We start from the raw sequence: 23,131 nt of genomic DNA, 5'->3' as shown, positions 1-23,131 counted from the left end.
GTGCCGAATCTGCCTGCAGAGCACATAGCAAGCCTTCAAGCCTGGGGAGCTCCTCCCGACACAGACCCTGGGTTACGGTTCAGTCTCGCCAACCACTTATCTTTAAAGAATTGCGAGCCCAGTGGGGTGGGGACCAGCCTGGCTTCCTCCAGCTGGCATCTTCTGGAACGATGTGACGGCTCCCTGTGGATCCCCCTCTCCTCGGGCCCCTCAGGCAGCTCTTGTCAGCTTGAGAACAGGAGGGCAGTGGGTGGACAACACCTGGCGAATAAATTTACACAGGGAAATAATGGTTTCCATGTTGGATTTCCATAATTAACTAAACAGGCTGGAGTTAAGTTTCATGTGTAAAAGTCTTGTGAGGAACTCTTGACAAGAGGCAGAAGTTGATGAGGGGAGTTACGGTTTTGAAAACTCTTTTGTCCTTGGACATTGGACAGCCTCTCTCATTTCTTCCCCATTGATTTCTCCCTGCCCCATGCTCCACTTTATCACCTTCCCTTTTATCTTTCTATCCCATCCTCTTTCCACTCCTTCTACTTTCTCTTCATAAAGCCCTCCTTGGTTCTGCTTGCGTATTCATGGATGTATGCTTTTTTGGCATTGGTGTGAAAAGGAAATTCGTATTATCAGCATAATATTAGTGCTTCGTAATTTGAAAGTTACATCCACAGATGTGTCTCTGACCTTTAAGGCCAAACAAGAAGCAAACAAAAATGCATGCATTGCTTGCAAGGCTTCCACAAAAATGATTTGAGCCTGGATGTAGTCAGGGAGGAAGCATTCACTTTTTTAGTATTTTCTAGCAAGTAGACTAGAAGGAGAAGGGTATTGTGGTAAAAGCATCCCTGATGGTGAAAACAGACTTTGAGCTTCTCAGTTCCTTGCCGTGCCCACCATGTTTTTTGATGTCTTTGGAGGCTGGCCTCTTTTGAGTCTACACACTTTTTAAGTGGTAAGCACTAGGAGAAAGAACCTTTCCCCTTGCGGGAGCAGAGTTGGCATTGACAGGGATCAACTCTATTTCCTCATTGATCAGGTTCACGCAGCATCTCAGACCTACAAGCCAGGTCCCCTGCTTAGATCTTTGAGAAAAGGGGTGACTTTGCCTGAGTGAGGTAAGTAAACAATCTTTTAAATGGTGTCTCTGCCTTCTGGCTCCTCTTGAGTGGATGTGGTGAGCAGCGGCCACAATGGAGTTCTGTTACCGTTGCTCATCTTTAGACCCAGTCTCTCCTCCGACACAGGAAATGCCATTCCAGAGCAATGCTTTGGGATTAAATACAGACTATAGGTTTGACTTACAGGCTGTCCCTGTGGGATTTGGAGTGGAAAATGGTCAAGTTGCTGCCCTGGCTTCTCTATCTGGGAAGGAACAGGCCCCGCTTCTGCCAAACACTGGTATATTGATGCGCTCTGTACTCAAGCGGGCATAGAAATCGTACAAAGCAGAACAGAAAATCTGCAGCAATTAATACACTGCATCAGAGATGCAAATGAGATCTGCATTTCTGAAAATTGTGCAGGCATCTCTGCTAAAGATGCCTGGTGGGACTTTAGCACAGATGGGTATGCCCATAGACTGGTGGGAGGCGTAGCTCAGGGATAAAGCAAGTTTAGCAAGCCTAAGGCCTTGGGTTCAAACTCTAGCTCGGGGAGACGTCTGTAGGACAATGGAGGGTCTTCACGCTTCTCAAATTTCTCTCTTCATCTTTCCATTACCTTCCTAACTTTTCCCCTTTTATTTTCTTAAAGCCAAATCAGCTAAAACAACAACAACAACAAACACAAACCAAACCAAAACCAGAACAAACAAACAAACCCAAATCTGCTTGTTAGAGGAAATCTAAACCTATTGTCTAGAGGGAGTTGAGAAAATCATCCTTCAACCACAGATCTTTCCTATTATCAGGAGGACGGGGTAATGGATCCCCCTGCACACTGATACAGAACTTTCCTGGGCTTTCTTCTTCTCCCCATGCTCTGCTCCATGATCCCAACCATGTCGTTTGTCCTCTGTTAGGAGTAGTACTCGCTGCCCCACTCCTTCATCGCTGGCCTCTCCCATGGGGCTATAGGTGACTGTTCCCAGCTCGCCCAGTTCAACCATTCTCTGGCCTTGTGTTGGAGACACAGTGACTCCCACAGAAGTGAGAGAGTTAATGGATTCTTTAATAATTCCAAGTTCCTCTTTCCTTTCAAGACTTTGTACCGTGTAGCAGCCATCGTACTTTGACAACCGTCCATTGTGTTAAGCGCATGGTTTGGATGCATCCTGTAGCGTCCCCCAGCCCTCCAGAGTTGAGAGCGTGGACACACAGAGACCTAATGATCCGCTCAGGTGCGGAAGCCCCGTCTGGAACCAGGAAGGGACTGAAATCGTTGTGTGCCTAACTCCTCAGTAACCTGTCTCTCAAAGGCCAGCACCAACTATCACACACATTTTTTCTTTCGTTTCACATTCCCCAGCAGACAGCTGAGCACAGAATAGGTGATGTATAAATTCCTAAACGGCTCTGTGCGGCGGTAGTTAGCATTTTGCATTCTCTGATAATGTTTGGATTCCTGACAAACCTAAATTTTTGTGATGCCTGGCTAAACTCAGCCTCTGACAAACACATGTCCAAGAAGGAAAAAGCTCACCTGGGTAGAAGGAGCATGCAAGTTTTAATCAGCTCAGCAGTCACACATAATTGATCTTCTGCATCGGGGGACATTTCTCTGTAATTGAATACATGATATGAATTTCAGTGAGTTGTCCAGGGAGCCAATTCTAATTACCTCTAACTAAAACACAATGTCTGGATGTGGAAACACTAACCACTTTGCAAGACTAGTATTTTGAGACGTTATTGTCCCTTGAAATCTTATATTGACAAGTCAGAATTCTTTAACTTTTTTTTTTTTATAAAGTCTTAGGGAAACTTTAAAAATGTTGTTTAACTAGTGTCTGTTCCTTCTCCACTCCCAAGAAGAAAATGCTGAATATTTGTGACTTATATTATTTTCCTCTGAAGGCCTTGTTTAAATATTTGCTGCATGCAAATTATACTGCAAGAGTTGATTTTTTTTAAAGAACAAAAGAGCAATACTCGAAGGTCTTTAATTTTCCAGTACAGCCTCTAGCTAGACACATTCTGTTTAGTTGAAGTTTGGTGACATTTAACTAGAGAAATCAGAAATTACTCTCTGACTCAAAACGTTGGGATGGTTACACTATCAAAATGCGTTTTCCACACAGCATCTTAATGAAGACGGCACCCTTTAAAGGAAATTTCCAAACTCAGAATGTCCACACAGCACCTCTGAAGGGTTGTATATTAAATTCATTTAATATATATGAACCATTAAATTCATTTAATAATGTGAACAAGAGAACTTTCCTTTAAATATTTCATCCATTCTTTCATTTTAATAAAAACGTAAAATACAGCTTTTCAGGAGAATATAGCTGGATAGCCCTGTGAGTCCTTCAGATGTAATTGTATTAGGAAAATAGATATAGGAGTCACACTAAGAGACACATTGGGCAGAATTTTTTCAGTCACTTTTATAGCGTATACACTCTTGTCTGGTGACTGTGTTCATGCTTTCAAGCTTCTTGCAGCCAGCAAGCTTCTCTTTCAGAATTTTCTTTTCCTGAGTTGAAGGATTTCTGCTTTGGCTTGGCCAAGTCCGAATCCTCTGTGGCGTTTGAAGACGCATCATGAGAAATGCCTGTAGTACAACTATGTGCAAATCATCATCACACTGCTTTCATTACAGCTGAGGCAGAACCCCACATGAATCACGTGAGCCACAAACCTTCTGCTGAAAACCCGGACTTCTGGGTGGAGTTCCAAGTTTATTCTAACGGCAGTGTTGGGGTCAGAGCCTGGAGGACCCTCTGTGTGGTCTGTGGAAAGGACCACTAGCCATGAAGTCCACAGGTTACTTTACCTAGATGGGCAAGAGCTTTCTTCTCTAGGAGCTAGCTCTCTGTGGAATTTCTCTGCGCATCTAGTCTAACTTCGGTTTCTCAGCGGGGATTTCTATCTTGAAAAAAAAAAAACACCAAGTCAGTTGACAGACCATGAAACTGGCAAAGCGTGTCTTTTGAAGAGCAGGATTACAGACAATAGCTGCAGCAGCCTGAGCTGAGATCTTACATGTGATTTGGCAGAAGTCTGATGTTGCATGGAATGGCGGCGGGGACAGGACGGGCCCTGTCCTGCTGCCCGGCTAGCTTAACCCCCGAAATAACCACATGGAAATTGTATTAATTTAATTACTGCCTGGTCCATTATCTCTAGCTCCTTATTGGCTAACTCTCACATCTTGATTAACCCATTTCTAATAATCTGTATGTCACCATAAGGTCATGGCTTACAGCGAAAGATTCAGCATGTCTGACCTGGCAGCTTCATGGAGGGCGGCTCCCTGACTCTGCCTTCTTCCTCCCAGCATTCAATTCTGTCTCCCTGCCTATCTACGTTTTGCCCTATCAGAAAGCTAAGGCAGTCTCTTCATTCAACCGATGAAAGCAACACACAAACAGAAGAACCTCCTATACCAGTTTGATGGTGTTAGCATTTAATAATTTTCATGGTGAATATAAGTAAGAGAAAACTCTAGTATATTATTGTCATTTGAGAGAAGGGTGGTGGAAATACATAGGTCTCAAGGTAGTTTGTAACAACAATAGTTGGAAAATATCATTCATTATTTCTTCATTCATTCACTCTAGCCGTTCTGTTCCTGGCTTTCAGAGTCTATCATGATCAGATGTAACACTATGTTTGTGTGTGTGTGTGTGTGTGTGTGTGTGTGTGTGTGTGTGTGGTTTAATGGCTGGGTCAATACATATTGATGCCTCAAAAATTCCAGAGGGTGCTAATTTTCACCAAAAACTTAGAAGGCATGCAAGTATAATGCAGGGTAATTTACTGAAAAATTTCCCTCTACCTGTAAAAAAAAGTGATTCCATTCAACAGATGGACTTAGAAACCTAGGTATTCAAAAATTCAGGAGACCCTGACTTCCCTAGGGGACAAAGAGGGAGGAGGAGAGGGAGGAGGGGAGTGGGAGGGCGTTGGGAGGAGGGGCGTAAATGGAAACTTTTTATAATTTAATAAAATTACAAAAAAAAAAGAAACCTAGGTATTCATGTCTTAGACAAAGGAGCTGGATCAATGCAGAACTCTTCACAAGTGTGAGCTACAGGTGGTTCAAAGGCTGAAAGGACAGAGCCGAAACTATCAAACTTACAGAAAAAGAGTGGTTCAGAAGCTTTATGACAGCAGATTTGGTCATGGTTTCCTGACTATGACACCAAAGTCATTAGAAAAAAAAAAAACAGACAAACTGGACTGCATGGAAAACATTTTAAAAGTGCCCTAAAAAGACAGCACGGGTTGAGTGTCCCTTGTTTGAAACGCTCAGGATGGGTTTCATACTTCGTGGGTGCCTGGAGCTTGGACAGATGGTTCATAGACTTCAATCTGAAAATCATGCTCAAAAGATTTCAGAACAGTTTGGCTTTCAGATGTTGTTACGAGGACGCTCTACTTGACTGACAGAGCAAAGGCAACCCAACAGACTGGCAGATATCATCTGAAAAATGATGGCTAATTGTTAATAGCCAGATGACACACCTAGCCATGACAATGTCAAACCAAACAAACAGCTGGTTAAAAAATGGGAGAGAGACTCTAGCAGACATTTCTCCAGCAGAGGCATAAACAGTGGCCTAGGAGTATAGTGGCATTTCAATTGTATTTTCATAAATAAAGCCTGCCTGAAGATCTGAGAGTAAAACAGTCCCACTGGTCAGCCTTACAGACTAGGTTACGGTGACAGGCACCTTTAATTCCAGTAGCCACAGCAACACACACCTTTATCCCTGTAGCCACACTAGTTGCCATAGAAATCGGGTGGTACATGCCGAAAAGCCCAGTGGTGCATGCCTTTAACCCCAGTCCTGAAGAGGAATATAAGACAGCAGGGGAGGGGGAGCTCTCAGACACAGTCTCATTCTGAGATTCCAGGAGGCAGAGTCGCCATTTCAAACTGAGGTAGAGAAAAGAGTCAGTGGTTGGTTGTTTTGCCTTTCGTAGTATCAGGTTGAACCCCAATTTCAGACTCTGAGTTTTTATTAATCGTGCTTCATGAGAGTATATGAAAAGATGATCACCACTCCTAACCTTCAGGGAAATTCAAATCAGAGCACACCCACTAGGATGGTTATTGTCAAAAAATATCACTCCCACCCCAGAAAATAGCAACTGTTGACAATGTGAAAAATTAGAACCCTTTTGCACCATTGGTGGTAGAGTAAAAATTTTCAAACTTCAAGGAAAAATAGAATAATAGTTTCTAAAGAAAACCTCGGCATTATTTATCATTTAAAAAAGGGAAAAATAGAGCTGGAGAGATGGCTCAGTAGTAAAAAAATACTTAAAGGTCTTCAAGGACCGGCTTTGGATTCCAGCACTCACCTGGTAGCTTCAACCACCCATAGCTCCAGTTCTGTGGAATCCAGTATCCTCACCTCCCTTCCAGAGGTTCCTGTACACATGTAATATGCATACATACACTCTGGCACACACACACACACACACACACACATGCACACAATAAACACATAAATTACGTATCTAAAATTTAGAAGGAGGGAAGTTCAGATGCTAGGACATGGGTCAACACTGAGGGCATGATGCAAGTCAGCTACAACATAGCCATGGCCACGGTATTCTGCGCATGTAAGATGTCTGCTGCAGGAAGATCCATAGGACCAGAAAATAGAATGGTATTTGGGAGGGGCTGAAAGGGAGGGGAATGGTTGCTAGGGGCTGGGAGCAAGGGGAACGGGGAGTTATTGTTTGATAGGTGCCATTTTAGTTTACAAGATGCAAAGTGTGACGGTGATGAGGGAGGCTACACCCAATTGTACTGTTAGTGTAGTTACCATAGTAAATTCTATGTCGTGTACATTTTAGTACAGCAAAACACTGAAAGACAAAAGCACGGTTTCCTCTTGTGGTCACCATACACAGTCTTGATGCCCTGTGGTCACCGCACACAGACTCAATGTCCTGGTGCAGAGCCAATGCTGCCTGCTAGCTTTGTGCACAGCTGTAGAGCCTTCAGCAAGTCTTGGTTTGGAAGCACCAGGGTTAGTGAGGGAAGAGGCTGGAATTTCCCATGACAGGATGAAGGAGAAGGGTTGTCAGCTCTAACCATGCCATACAAACCACAGGCCCACTGAGTGCAAGGAACACTGAGTGCTCCTGCCTCCTAAGGAAAAGCAAAGGTCCTGGGGCCCAGCTGGAGAGAGAGAGGGGAATGCTCCAAGGAGAGCTTTCCTTTGGTTCATGCTTGCTTGGATAACGGGCATGTGAAGGACAACATGCTTCTGCAAGTAGAGGTCTGTGAACATGGATGTTGTAATACCTTCATACATTTGGCTGTAGTGTTTGCACGTGAAAATGTCTTAGTTCGATTATATCTCCTTTTAAAACATCTTTGTCATAGTTATATATTCTGTCTTTTAAGAAGGATCACCAAGCGGAGACATACATCTATCCAACGTCCAATTTTCATAAAATTAGGTTGCATATGTTATTAATACTTATATATTTTGTGGGAAGGGTAATTACTACTTTATTTTTTTAAATATTTGTCCCTAGAAAGTAATTCATACTCACTTTAAATATGCTTGGAAAACTTGGAAATGTAAAAGGAAAATAGAGTTCACCCACAGTCCTTTTACTTGGGTTTAACAGCTCTTAATTCTCATATAGTTCTTTCCAGTCCTTCGGACACACGCATAGAATATATGTGCACAAGTAACAAAATTTGATACATACATATATTATAAAATTGGAGTCATTACAGTATATAATTTGTACCATGTGTTTTTAACATTATATTTTATCATAAACATTTACCTCTGTTACTAAATATTCTTCAATAATATTACTTTAAACTTCTGCCTAATATTCAGTTACATGACCACACTATAACTTACCAAATCTTTTCCTAACGGCGGATCTTAACTGAGTGATAAGTGTTTTTGTACATAAATCTTTCATTACATCGCTCATTTACTTAGGGTAGATTTCTAGAAGTGGTATTATTGATTTAGAAGTATGAGCATTTTTATGACTTCTATGCCTTTTTCCCAATAGCTTTCCAAGTTAAATTTCTGATAGTAATATATGAGAAAGCTTGCTTTTCTCACTCCCTCCTACTGCTATTAAATAGCACCTCTAAAACATGCTTCAATCTGATAGGCATTTTACTTTGGTTTTTGAAAAATTACTAGTAAACAGGTTTCCATTTTTCATATATTTAATATCCAATTGATGTTACCATAGGTTTTCTGGTCTCCTTTCCAGTTTTCTGGGCTTTCTACCCTGAGACAGGGTTAATCAGTGTAGCCCTGGCTGTCCTGGAACTCAGGCTGAAGACCAGGCTGGCTTCGAACTCATAGAGATCTGCTTGCCTCTGACTCCAAACTGCTGGATTAAAGGCGAGCACCACCATTGCCCAGCCATTTTTGTTTATATACTAGTGTTTCTCCGATTCATTTTTTTGAGAAATTTAAAGCTAGAATATATATTAAACCTTTATCATACTTATAATTAATATATTTCCCAATTAGTTAGCATTTAATTTCATTTGAGTATTTTCTTTTCTATGTCTTTAAGCTTCTATTTTTACATACATACAGCATTCAAAGTAGTTTGATTATTTTCATAGTCCTTCCAACTTCTATATACTTCATGTTCTTCCTCGTTTCACATCTGCTTTATAAAAATAACCCCACTGAGTCCAATTAGTGGAGCCCATACATACCCATGCGTATGTTGATCTGTTGGAACATGACCAACTTATCAGGGTCCACACCCCTAAAGAAAACTGACCCTCTTTTTCCTAGCAGCAGCCATCAACTATCAGGAACTCCTCCGCTCAGGGGGTGTTTTTGTGTGCCACCCTGCATGTGGGAATGTTGGATGGCACTCCCCCTCCCCGCCTCAGACAGGGTTTCTCTGTAGTTTTGGAGCCTGTCCTGGAGCTAGCTCTTGTAGACCAAGCTGGTCTCGAACTCACAGAGATTCAACTGCCTCTGCCTCCCAAGTACTGGGATTAAAGGCATGGGCCACGGCTCACACAGATCTTGTACAGGCAATCTTATTGGTCATGGTGGTGTTGTGTCTCAGTGGTCCTCTTCATACCCTGGTTCTTAAAGTCTTTCTGCCCCCTCTTCCTCAACATTGTCTGAGACTTGATATAGACGTCCCATTTTGGGGGCTGAGGACTTCACAGAAATCTGTTCTCTGCGCTTTACTAGTGAATCTCAGTATTAACGAATGTTCATTAAACAGAGATGATTGTCTGGCCAGAAAGCAACACTGCACTAATCTATGACTACAGAGATATGGATTTGAAGTTAGTTTGAAATTATGTCTGTTTAGCAAAATAATAGTCGTAGGTTCACCTCTAGGACCTATGAGCCTTGAATTTTTGACCAGGCCAGATTTATAGTACCAGGCACCTTCTTTCTGTGGAGTAGGCCTTAAATCCAATCAGAAAGCAGTTGGTTACCTCCATACTATGTATGCCACTATTGCTCCCATGAGCATATAATGTCGGGCTAGTTGTTGCTGTAGCTCCCACCGTTCCTAGGTACCTGGCGGTTGTGGTCATCTTTTCCACATGGATGCTGGAGATCTAAATCAGGTCCATATCCTTGCACTGCAAGCCCTTTACTCACTGGGTCCCACCCCCTCCTTGTTTCAAATTTTAAATGACCTCCCTCAGTCGGTCTGAGGTCAGTTAGCTAGAGAGCTTTCTGTATTATCTTATGCTATACTTTTTAAATGCTTAATGACTTATATATAAGAACACAGAAACCGTGCATAGTGGGTTGCCATGTAGTATTTTGATTCATATACACATTTTGTAATGTTCAGGCTAAACACTCTCATCTCTAAATCATCGCTTTCTACCATGAGAACAGTCAAAATATTTTCTTTTTTTTTGATATATATGGTAGATAATTGTTATCTGTAGTAACTCAAATGAAACTAGCCCATCAAAGCTGGTAGCTTATCTTTGTGCCATTAATTGGCCTTTCCCCATCCCTCCCTTCCAGTCTTTCCCAAATCTCACTATCTTCCTTCTGTTCTCAAGAGCATACAGCTCTGACTGTTTTTGGAAAATGTTTGCCTTTTAAGACATGATGTACTTAGGTTGTCAAACTCTGGAACTGAGCATGTGTAGAGCCTCACAGCCTGGTCTCCTGTGAGCTACCTTTCCCTCACCTTTGAGGTGGAGTTATTCTACACATAACTATTTGAGAAGGGATTGATTGCGTTTTAACTCACAATAGGGCCTAATTCATGCTGTAAGATCACTCACCATCCCTAGCAGGTGGACCTGGGCTATAAGTTAACTGGGCATGAGCCAGAGACAGTCCATAAGCAACATCCCCCTGGGATTACTCCTTTTACTGCCTGTCTAGGTTCCTACCCTGACTTACCTCAATGATGGAGTGTAACCAGGAAGTGTAAGATGAAATAAACCCTCTTCTTCCTAAGCTACGTTTGGTAATGGTGAAGCAAACGAGAAGAGGACACAAGGAGACAGCTGGCAGTAGGTGTAAAGTTCACGGACCAGCCCATAATGACCACAACTTCTTCCCAAAGGCTAGAGAATCTGTGTAGAAAGTGCACCCGGCCTTTCTGTTCTGTCTTTCTGATGTCTTCTCTTAGCACGGTCGTGCTATTAAGGACCAGGGCTTAGTTGCTTTTCTTCTTTCATTTGCTTACAATTCAAAGAGCAGAGTGGTAAACAAATACCTGGTACTTCTTCAATGAGAGTAGTGATTTTTTCCTTTTTCACCCTGGCCATTAGAGTGCAGTAATTCCGTACTACTTGCCTTTGTGAGTGTATATGTTCGTATGCATCTAAAGCAAATGCCTTTCAGAACAGACCAGAGATGGTGTCTGATTTCCCGACATGATAAGAACTAAAAAATGCAAGGTGGGGAGATAGTTAATTTTAGATTCTGGGTGCTAATGCTTTTGTTCTACGGTGGTCTTACATTCTGAACGAGTGTACACAACTGAACTTCTCCGGCTTCCTTACATTCTTCAACATGGTGTTAGGACTGATGGTGTGTTGACATCTCTTACCAGCAGCAGCAAAACTCTCTGGCTGTGTTTCTTTCTATGTGGATGGATTGCTGCTTTCCCACAGACCTTTAGCTTCTGCAGGTGGGTATTGCCTTGTGGTGATGTTTTCATTAATTTTCAGTACAATGAAGGTAGGGTCCGTGTCTAGATGCATGCTTTACGATCCAATGAAACATGTACCATATTCCTCTAGCATGTGTGCAGGTAGGTAGCTGATATAATCTCATCGTTTGCTTGGTCCAGGCAGTATTGTCTTAACTTTGTTCTTGAGGCCTTCCATCATCTGGAATGCTCTTCCTTGTTACTCATCCCCCTGGCACCTGCTCAGAGTTCTTCCTTGCCAACAACCCCACCTCCTCGTTTACTTCTTACCTGGATACATTTTAGAAGCTACCCAGCTGAGTGCTGAACCATATGAGGGGCTCAGGCCATCCTAAGCATCTTTGAGAACCGAGTGTACTGAAAAGAACCCTCAAATAAGTTAGAGAACCGATTCTCCCATTTATTGGCTTAGACCCCTAAGCAGGCCTTTGACTACTTTGTCTTTTACTCTGCGAAATAGGAAAATGGCATATGGAACCAAAATTTCTGTGAAAGTGTTTTGTGCTTGGAAAAGCTGTGGGCTTTTGTAATTGTGGTGGCTTATATTACCCCCCCCATCTCAGATAACCTGTAGGCCTCTCTCCCCAGCCTAACAAACCCCTTCCCACTTTAGACTGCCTTAGCCTGGCGCTCCTGTCACATCGGATTCTTACATTTCAAAACACTTTATAACCTTTACTATCAGGGCACATATCATCGCTTGGACAAACTAGTACTGCTCTGTACTTTGAGCTGACTCTTTTGATTATAACTCCCAATCAATTGATTCTCCTTCTGGCCTGTTTCTCTTGTGACATAGTAGAAAATATTTTCATTCAACTCCAAGGCTAATGGAACATCCATTATATATCTATCTATTATGGTCTTTCTCTGGACACCAAGGAGGTGCCCCTGACTGACAGACTGAGCAGCTTCCTGATCCCTGCAGCATCCCTGTGACACTGAGCCCTGCTCAGTAGCCCTCCAGAGCCATGATGGCTGCTGAACACCTTGCTCTTCCATTCTTTCTTCTACCTTTTTTTTTCTCTTTAAGTAGATTGCTATCCTTCCTGACATAGACAAAGTTAGGTTTTCTGAGTCCGGAGCAGGGGATAGTTTTGAAGCACTCTCTCCAAGTGTGAATCTCTGCTAGAAACGGTATAACTCAGCAACCATGTTGATTTCATCCCAGATTAATCATGCAGGTGCTGCGGCGAAGAAAATGAGACAGTGCCCAATTTTTAGGCCTTAAAGTAGCCACAGTAGCTGTGTTGTAGAACGGTGGAGAATCATAGGAAGTAAGTCTTTTTCCATGACTCAGAGTTTTGCTGGCAATCTGGGGCCAGTGGGAGGTTGGAGGGTGGAAATGTAGCTCAACTTCTCCCTCTTCCTTGGCCAGGTTCTGGTGTGTGATGCTTTCCTGTTGGCCAAGTGGTTAGGACACTCTCTATGGGGACATCCACCCCAATCTTACATATATCAAAGAAACCATTGTTATTGCTTCTATTGCATCAAGGTCAGAAAATATTAAGCTAACTTTACAGATATTTTTATAATAGGATGCTCACCCTTGGGAGGCTGACAGTCCAGGGCCGGGCACAGAACAGAATATTGTACTTCATTCACAAAGTAAGAAATGGAAAGAGAAACATGAATGGTTTCTGCCCCTTGTTGATCATGAGATGTATTTCTGAAACCTCTTCTAACATATAATAATTGTAATCCCTTAAGTTATTTTTTCCTCCTTTTGAAGTTTCTTTATCTGTGTGCTAAGTAATTTTTTAATTTTGTAGTTGACAAAAGACAGCCTACAGTGTAGGAGAAAACTTCTGCCAACAATGCATCCTGTGGGGGTTAATTTTATCTAATATTTTCATTTTCCTTATTACTTAATTGATGCCATATCTAATTTTTCCTCAGCCTTTTGTATTTATTGGCTCTGGTCTCTCTCAACTACATTCTCTCCAGAGAACAAAACCCATCAATCTAAGCTATGGAAAGGGGAATCAGCAGACCACTAGGCATTTATTATGGGAATGCTTCTGTCTTGCTGGTGTTGACAAGTACATGCCTGCTCGATGCAGGGTTTGGGGCACAGATGGCGACCAAAGGGAAGAAGAGCACAGGAGGGGCCTCTGACATGTAGCGGAGTGTAAGGTGCACCTGGACTTTTATGGGGAGGAAATGAAAGGGAAATGATTTCCAGGAAAGATGGGTCTTTAAGTAGCTCCACCCAGCCCATCTGGGTTAACTCTTAAATGCAAGCCTGAACTATTTACCCATAGTTTTATGGACAGCGCTTGGTTAAGATTGCAGGCCTGCACTTTAATATGCTACCCAAGCTGTCGCCATCGGAGTTCTAGCCGTATTCTTAGCTATTTTCACTCTTAAGATCAGTGTTCTCAGATTTGAACTATGGTTACTTCACATCATGAGTTGCAGCCTAGTAGTTTGTGGCGTTCATTTGATTCATGTATGGGTTTCTGGATCACTCAATCAGAGTTAAAATAAAACCAGAAACAAAAGTAAAACATTTGGCCTACAAGCTTTACAAATCACGATGTTTCGAGCACAATACTGTTTTTTTTTTTTTTTTAAATCACCTTTAGAAAAATGAGCTCACTAGGGCCAATGGAATTGGATAGCTACATCCATGCCAAGTCAGAACTAAGCATTGGCCAGTGGCCTGGAGCTGGCAACATCCCCATCTGCGGCTGCCTCCTTCCTGTGTGCTGTTGTGAGTTTCCTGCCACTTTTTATCCCGGTCGCTCTTCTTTGAGCATGGCATTGGGCGGCATGGAGGTAGGCTTTGACACTGGGGAGCCAAGAAGAAGGAAGAGGAAGGGTTGAGGGACACTTTCCTTTCTCAGTTTTATTGAACTTTATTCCCAAGCTCCTCCTCTCTCACAGGTAGTTTCAGTCATACTAAAGTGTGAAATGGAGAGGTGGGGGACCTTCCAGGCCTTTCCCATCAATGACAGGTTACAAAGTGGCTCTTAATCTGGCTGCAAGTTCAATCCTACAGCCTCTGAATGCATCAATGCCAGTATTCCACCTAAATCATAAAGATTCGTTGCTTTTTCCTTTTTTTGGGGGGGGAGGAGGTTCGAGAAAGGTTTCTTTGTAGCTTTGGAGCCTGCCCTGGAACTAGTTCTTGTAGACCAGGCTGGCCTCAAACTCACAGAGATCCGTCTGCCTCTGCCTCCTGAGTGCTGGGATTAAAGGCGTACGCCACCACCGCCTGGCTATATAGATCCATTTCTGATGGTGGCATTTGTAATTGCTGAGGCACCCTAAAGTGGTCCTCCTGTGGATCCAGGTAAAACGCCGCTAGGGTAGGCTGTTCAGGTTTATGGAGGATTGATCAAGTCTTTGAACTTGAGGATGTTCATTGTTTTCTTTCAGATTGATACAGAAATGCATCTTAGACGTATCTTACTAGGGTTAGCTGTGGAATTTTGAGGTTAAAACTTTCTTCATCAGGATAAGGGGTTTAGTCCAGTATAAAACTTCTAACGATAGCAGGATGGTGCATATGGTGGCAGATATTATCAATTTTCATTATTTACTGACTAAACACGCCTCCATTCGTGAAACATTTCCAAAGCACCAAAGTTCTTTCGATTCCCATCCATAATTCCCCTATTGCAGCCGGCGTGTTTTATCTTTTTCAGCATTCCTAAAATATAATGTCAGGAAACATTGAAAAAATGTTTTAGATCCAAGCCTGGCAACATGAGATGGGTCATTTCCCTGCTATATGTAAGAAATAGGATGAGCAGACAAAGCTTGTCTCCCCGGGGAGGAGCTGGTTTTCAAATGCTACTTTCTTGTACACAGGTCAGAACCACATGTGTAAGTAATTCTCGGTAAGATGAATATCTGATATGTAGCTAATGGGTACCTTCTGCCATGGTGTATGGTTTACCACCAGGCCTCTTAATTCTGATTGATTATTCTAGTTCCCTTGGGCATGCATAAAAAACACACATTCCTTGGGCACTACCTTAGATCCTTAGACGTACTGCTTCAGAATTTCAAAGGGCGTGGGGTTGGAGCATCTGTGTGAACCAAAGTCACCCCATCTTTCCTCGTTAGGTCTTTCCATATAGTCTGGGTAGTGCTAGACATCAGCAATGACTTTAGAGGGCAATATGACAGTATGTACCAAAATGTAGACTACACTTTTCTTTAAGCCCAATAATTCTACAACCATTGGACACATTTGCATAAGTATAAAACATGCAAGTGATTTTTATAAGAGTGAAGTATTAGAAGTAACCTAAACATATATTAAGATGAAATTGATTAAGGCCTAGAAACATAGATCTATGGGTAAGGTCACTTGCCTCAAAGCCTGGCAGCATGAATTTGATCCCTGGACATAGTAGAAGAAGAGAATGAATTCTCCCAAGTTTTCTTCTGATCTCCTTACGTGCACCATGGCACATGTATGACCCCTCCCTACCACAAAGTAAATTCGTAAAATAAAACAAGATAGAGTTAGTTAAATAAGTAAGTATACATCTACACAATAGAGTACTAAATAGTTGTTAAAAAAACAAAACAAACAGTGAAATCACTTAAGAATTATCTTTGTGTGCTAGTATCATTAAATATTCTTGAATGTCAAAAGAAAGTTGCAGAATAATTAGATTAAACCATGTGTGTTAGTGTATGCATGTATGTATATGTAGATATGGAGATGGATATGACCATGTAAAAGTATGGATGCAGCTATGCATAGCAGTGGTTTGGCTATTGAGATTAATTTTTAAGGCAAGCCTGAGATTCTAGGCACTACTCAGGAAATACTCTGTGAGCATGCATTATTAGCAGAAGGGAGACATTTTGCATTGACCAACTTGAGGGGTAGCAGGACTGACTTGTAGCAACTATCTTGACTACCAAAGACCCCTTACTATAGTTAAAAGATACCATGTTTATTTGAATTGACTCTTCATACTCCTTTGCTTTCTTGGGTAAAGGAAATTCAGAGATACATGTTTACAATAAATTATTTTTGTCTGATTGGGAATAATGTTTAAATGATTTTGACCCTGTGAATTTTATTTCCTAGTCTATAATAAATGGACAAGTATTTTCCACTTGGAACATATTGATACTTAATTTGAACCAGTTATGTATATTTTCAAGAACTCAGAGAATTACAAATTTCTGGTTTTTCAGCAATTTGTTCTTTAGATTCAAGATGACGGGCGCATCAGAACTTTTTACCTTCAGGAAAGGAGTACGGGCCCCTCCCTATTACGGGGAACTGCGTGCCAAACATAAGGCCCATGAGAAAAGAAAACCAGGAATTGTGTGCAGAGCTTGTTTTATCTCCTTCCTGGATAACCCTGGGAGGAGAGGAAACTCATTTGGTAAGTGATGGAACATGGGAGCCGGAGTTTTCAGTTTCCCAAGGTCTCACTTAGTCAGCGTGTGTTAGGAGTAATGCAGGGAATGTATGGGCCACATCTTTCCCACTACCTCTTCCAAGAAAACCTCAGCTATACTTTGGGAAACACTGTCTTGGGCATTAAAAAAACAGAAGTCATTGTGTGAAGATTGGAAGATGCTGGCAACACTGGGAAGCGCTAACATCTTTCTGACTGAATTCCATGTGATCCTGTTTTGTGTGGGTCTTTCTTACATTATGGACAGTGGTGATAGTTTGCTATTTTTGCTATTTTCTGCAGTACCTTTCATCCCTTTGGCCCTTTCTAATTCATCCGTGTCGTCTGGAGGGGTTGCTTGACTTGGACGACTGTAGAATCTAGTATGTGAGCGCAGCCATAATGAAATACCACAAACCAGGCGGCTTAAACAATATGATTCAGTGTTTGATAATTTTGGAGTCTAAAAGTGTAGGATCCTGGTCCTGGCAGAGTCGTCTTCCTCTGCAGTCTGTGAGAGAGAACCTATTCTGTGTCCCCTGTCTAGCCCCTGGGAGTTTGCGGGCAACTATTGGTCTCTCTTGGCTTGTAGATCTACTATCTTTACATGCCCCTCTTCTGTATGTATGCCTTTGTGCCCAGTTGCCTCTCAGAATGCAGTGATATGATAGTAACGACCTAATCTGAAGACTTAGATCAACAACAAACCTATTTCCAATAGAGATCATATTCGGAGTCCCTGAGAGTTTGTTTCTATAATGTGAGGTTTTGGAGGCATGATTCAACACTTACTACAACCTTGATGCTGAGCTAGATGTAGACAGGCATGGGTTCTGAAGGTCCATGATGTTACCTGAAGCCCAGTGGTGGTTCTCAAACAGCACAATGCTTAAACGCACTGAGAGGAGCTACCCCTAAATCCCAACCAAGATCTTAATGGGAAGGGGTTTTGAGGAGATGGGAACAGGAAAGAACACGGTTGCTATCTTTGTGGTATCTTGGAGAAAGGGAAACGATTTCAGTTATTGTTCAACTGTGATGTTGACTCATCCCTTACTACCCAGGATTCCACCTTCCACGCCCAGCTGCCAACATCTTCAAGAGTTCAGCTGAGTCTGCTTACAGAAGACCAACCCAGCTGAACTTGATGAATGTTGGTCTCATAGAAGGAGGGCTGGGGAGGGCCATGGGAACATGATCTGGTACCCACTATCCCTCCAACTACTTGTATGCAATTCTGCCCTAATTGCACACGGCCTCAGGGTAGCACTATATACTTTTGTATATAGTCTGGAAAGGACTAGGTAGGAACATTCCACCTACATAGGTCATGCGGAATCACCATTCATACTATGCAAGGCTTCTAGTGTGGCTGCTTTGAGACCACGCCTATGCCTGCTTGTAACCCCTTCCACAGCTATGTCAGTAAATCTAATAAATGCATTGTCTTTCCCAGAACAAGTATTGGTGGAATTGTACTACTTGGAACTTTCGGAGGAGGGATAGACACTGGGGAAAAAATATTAACAAAACTTGGCAAACCTGGCAGGAAAGGACAAAACTAAGGATGAGTTTGGGAAGAGCAATGCTGTTTTCCATGATATGGACAACGAGACAGGCATCTGAAACTATGTTGTTAGAGGGGTGTGGTGGTCTGAATGACAATGGCCCCATAGGCTCATAAATTAGTGTGTTTATGTCCCATTTGGTAGAACTGTTTGGGAAGGATTAGGAGGTATGGCCTTACTGAAGGAAATGTGTCCTTGGGGGTGGGTTTTGGAGTTTCAAAAGTCCATGCCATTTCCATTTAGTTATCTCTGCCTCCTGGTTGTTGTGTCAAGATGTGATCTTTCACCTCCCTCTCTAGTGCCATGCCTGCTGCCATGCTCCCCCACCCATGCTCCCCAGCATGATGGTCATAGGTTCTTCTAACCTTCTGGAACCAACCATGAGCCCCAAATTTAACACTTTCTTTATAAGTTGTATTGGTCATAGCATCTTACCACAGCAACAGAAGATGTATCAAGACAAGGACAGATCATCTGCAAAGGAAATTCTGACATGGCTTTCTCTCCCTGTGTGGCATGTAGTGGTATGTCTTTGAGGGGTAGTTGAAGACTCATGAGTCATGGAGAAGGCCGTGGTATATATAATAGGCAAAGGCACCTGAAGTTTGAGCATCTGTGGGGGGAAATCCCAGGCTGGCAGTTTTCTGTGAGGTATGAAGTATGCCTGGTGATCGGGATCCACTGTGAGTAGAGAGATGCTCTGAGAACATTGAGGTTCTAAAGTAGGCGTTACAATTTTTGAGAGTAGCACACCAGAGAGTATTGAAAAGTGACTACTGAAGTTGCCTGGCCATTCGAGGGATTAATAAATACTTCTGACACTGAGGTGGCAGCCCAGAATGAGAGGGTATGTTTAGAAAAGGAATTACAATGGAAAATAAATGCGACTGGCATTCTTCACATTAACCTCTAAATTGGCTGGGAAACTGGATAAAAGAGAGAGTGAGATGGAGATGTTGGCTTACTGTTTCCCATGGCTAGCTGGAAGGTCATATGTTAAAGAAACAACAAATTAGATTTGTATTAATAAGCCCTGTCTGGGACCTCAAATCTGGAACCCACAGGGGAAGTTAGGTAGTGGAGAGGTAGAAAATGAACCAGAGGCAACAGAAAACACCTTGGGAGTATCCCCTTAGACACAGAGAAAGGAAAATTCCATGACCTAGCATCAGGGCAGAGTTCTTCACAATGGTCTGCTTACAGAGACTATAGTAATTGGGGGAAGTTTCATCCTTGGACTCAGGGAAAAGCTTTAAGTGAGCCATGAAAAATTTCTCATGGTCTGGTTTGTGAAGCTGTGGGATATGGGGCAGTTGGAGCCAGTCTGAGCATTGCAGAAGGTGATGCTACAGCTGCTGGGCTGGGGAGAACTGAGACCCGCAGTCTTTCTCAGCTACCGCAAGATTGCCAGCTGGTGCAAGTGTGGCCTCAGTAATTTTGAATAGAGCCAACTTTCTGACTGGGCTTATGTTCCTCTCCATAAGGGGAAATTCACGTCTGGTACTGGGAATTTAGGCAGAAAGTTGTCACCATGGAAATCACGGACTCTAATGGCAAAGCAAGTGTTATTCAGTTGTTCATTGATGCACCAGTGATTGAGTTGTTCAGTGATGTACCAGTGATCAAGTTGTTCAGTGATGTACCAGAGAACGTGCGTCTCCACATTTGAGTTTCTAATTAGAGGTTATTATTTTATGTTTCTCATTCCCCACCCATTTCCTCTTAGAGTTTGTAGTAGAAGGAGCCCCCCAGAGAGTTACCAACAGCCATGTTCCAGGATTGGGTTTCATGCCTAGAGTTGAAAAATAGTCAGACATCTATGTTATCGCTCCTAAATCTCATGGATCTGAGTGGAAGGGGGAGGGACAGAAAGAACACAAGCCCCAAAGGGAAGGTATGTAACGTTGTAAGAACAAAGACAAACCACGACTGTCTTCATGAGTTCACCTGTGGCCACTTACAAAAGTTCACTCCGGCTGTTCTTGTTGGCCGTTGTTCTTCCTTCATAGAGGGGGTGTAGGAAGGGATATGGGACCCTCACCTGAGACTCCAGCCGCTCCTCGAAACCAGTTGTTTGCAATTCTGCCCTAATCGATCCTGTTCTCAGGGAGGGGCTGTAAATATATGAGATGCGGAGTGTATAGGACATTAGGGAGGGAGACTGATCTTTTTGCGTTTGGGGGGATCCTCATGTATGATGGGTGCAGTCTTTCTAGTGTGACTGCCTTGAGGCCACCCAAAGTCCCGCCCACACCCCCAAATCCCGCACACCTATGGTCTATAAGTAAGCCTAGTAAACTCATTGGCTCTCCAGGGTGAATTGAGTTGGTTTATCATTGGGGCTTAGGAGAAAAGGGCAAACATTTACATCTTCTGTAGGAAAGTGATTTTAGCAGCAGCTGCTTCTGTGTTCCCTCCACAGAAGTGTCTATGGGTGCATGCATTTTGAGAAGCCAAGCTGAGCTTCCCTGACACTACCATCAAAATAAGAAGTCAGGGAATGAGGAGCCATCTGGAGGCCTTAGGATATGGGATTCTCAAAGAACTTTGGAGCAGGGAAGGAAGAGCCTTCCCAAGGTGTCCTTTAGCAAAACAAGCTGATCATTCTATTAGGCAACCACTCACATTGGGTAGAAGCAAGGAGGATTATTTCCTTCCCCACTGTTGCTTATAAGTCAAACCCCCTCTTCATAAAGTGCCACAAGACACTCAAAGCCAGGTAGATAAGTGGGCTTTTCAAATAAAACAGCCGTTTCTAAGCATTGGCAATGTTTTATTTTATGATCATTATTATTACTTTTTGCAAATAGCTTTAACCTCAGGCCTTCTGTCATCTTGCATTTTACACAGGAAATGAATTTTCTCCATCTTCTTGGTGTGGTGGGGAGGAAGAGAATGTTGACAAAGACTCTGGGATTTAGAAGAGCTGCCATATAAACCTTAAAATTAAACAGATGTTTTGTGACTCGCACATAAAGTGGAGCCATGGGAACCTGGGTCATAAAGCAAATGGGATGTTCTGAGGCGGGAGGAGACGTGGATCGTTTTTGGCAATTATTGGGGCCTTGTGGATCAAACATATCAAGGAAAGATGGGTCTCGGTATTTCAGTCAGTTGGTGGTTATGCCGAAGCTTTCTGTTCCGTAAATCCTTTCCAGAGGATTTTAAACTTCCTGGGGGCACAGGCCATGTCATCCTCTGAGCTCTGTTCTCAACACCAGGGCGGCATCTGACACAGAGACGATCCCCAAGCCATTTCCTAAGCTTTACTGTTTGGTTTAGGTCTAGGGTTCTCAACCTTCCTAATGCTGCGACCCTTTAATGCAGTTCCTCATGCTGTGGTGACCCCCAACCATAGAATTATTTTCATTGCTATTTCGTAACTGTAATTTTGCTACTGTCGTGAATTGAAATATAAATATCCGATATTAGGATATCTGATATGTGACCCCCATGAAAGGGTAATTTGACCCCCAAAGGGCTTGTGACCCACAGGCTGAGAACCACTGGTTTAGGTTTTCCTAAGAGCAAAACCCGAGGCAGGAACCTGGGTGTAGGCAGCATATACCTGGGGTAATTCCTAGAAGCATGAGTGTGGGAGAGAGGGCAATGAAAGAAGGAAGACAGAAGTAGATGACAGAATTGCCTCATCCTCAGGGATTTGACCTGACTTGGAGCAGTGAGGAAGGAAGAAAAGACAGACAGACACACAGACATAGAAAGCTGGGATCAGGTGGTCTGGGCTCTCTGATGGAGGAACCACAGCACCTCAGAAACTCAGCATGATTATTATATAGAGTTAAACAGAAAGGCAGGTTCTGCATACAGCAGAACAGGGGGCTGGAGTTTTACATATAGATAAACAAGATTTAGGGTGTACATTTGATTCAGGGGGATCTATTTAGCTAATTGTGGCAGGAGAAGTCTCTGTAGGAAAGCATTGTTCTTGCCGTAGTTATTGGGGGCAGAGGTGAGAATTTTTTAAACACATCAACATCCTTACATGGACCAGAGGAAGGAAGGCTTTTCCATCCCTCTGAGCCTTAGACTAATAGAGGAGGCTTTGCAATTTTCCCACAGGTATGAGGCTAGGATCCTTGGTATGTTTGTACCTATAGCAAAATCTCACTTTCACTCAGGATTTTATTCACTTGGGGTTCCTCTACTTCCCAGAGTTAAGGAACATTACTGAGACCCCTGCAAGAACAATAGTGGGATTGATTTTATTGAAATCCTTTCCAGCTTCATTCATCCCAACCATGGAACCTGAGACATGTCTCTATTGGTTCCTACTTCTCATACTGACTGAGAGTTCTAAGATGAGAAAAACCCTTGTTCTTGGTCATGGTGTTCCATCACAGATAGGAAGCAAACCAAGACAGACCTCAAAGGAGGAAGAATTTAGAGTGTTTCTGGAATTAGAAAGTGTGTACAGATTACAGGAACACCTGGAACTTTGCTATTTGTGATGACCATTCTTGGTTGTCAACCTGACTACATCTGGAACTAACTAAAACACAAGCAGGTGGGTACACTTGTGAGTGAATTTTTTCTTAATTCAATCATTCAAAGTGGGAATACCCACTTTTAATTCAGATCTTCTGAGGTAGGAGGATACCTTTAATTCAAGTCACAGCTTCTGCTGGCAGCCTACATAAAGGGCATGGAAGAAGAAAGTTTGCTCTCTTTGCTTTCTTGCTCTTCCTCTGGCTGGCAGGCCTATTCCTTCACTGGCAGGAGAGCCTACTTCTTCATGATTCTAGCATATACTGAAGACCAGCTGAGACATTGAACTTGGAATACTGAGCGACTACTGTATTCTTGCACCTTCTGTTGATAGACAGCCATTGTTGGACTAACTGGACCAGAACCTGTAAGTCATTCTAATAAACCCCATATATAT

Source organism: Myodes glareolus, chromosome 7 (assembly GCF_982192425.1).
Source record: "Myodes glareolus chromosome 7, mMyoGla1.1, whole genome shotgun sequence".
Taxonomy (NCBI): Eukaryota; Metazoa; Chordata; class Mammalia; order Rodentia; family Cricetidae; genus Myodes; species Myodes glareolus.
The sequence above is the reverse complement of the archived record's forward strand: the minus strand, read 5'-3'. Positions refer to the sequence as shown.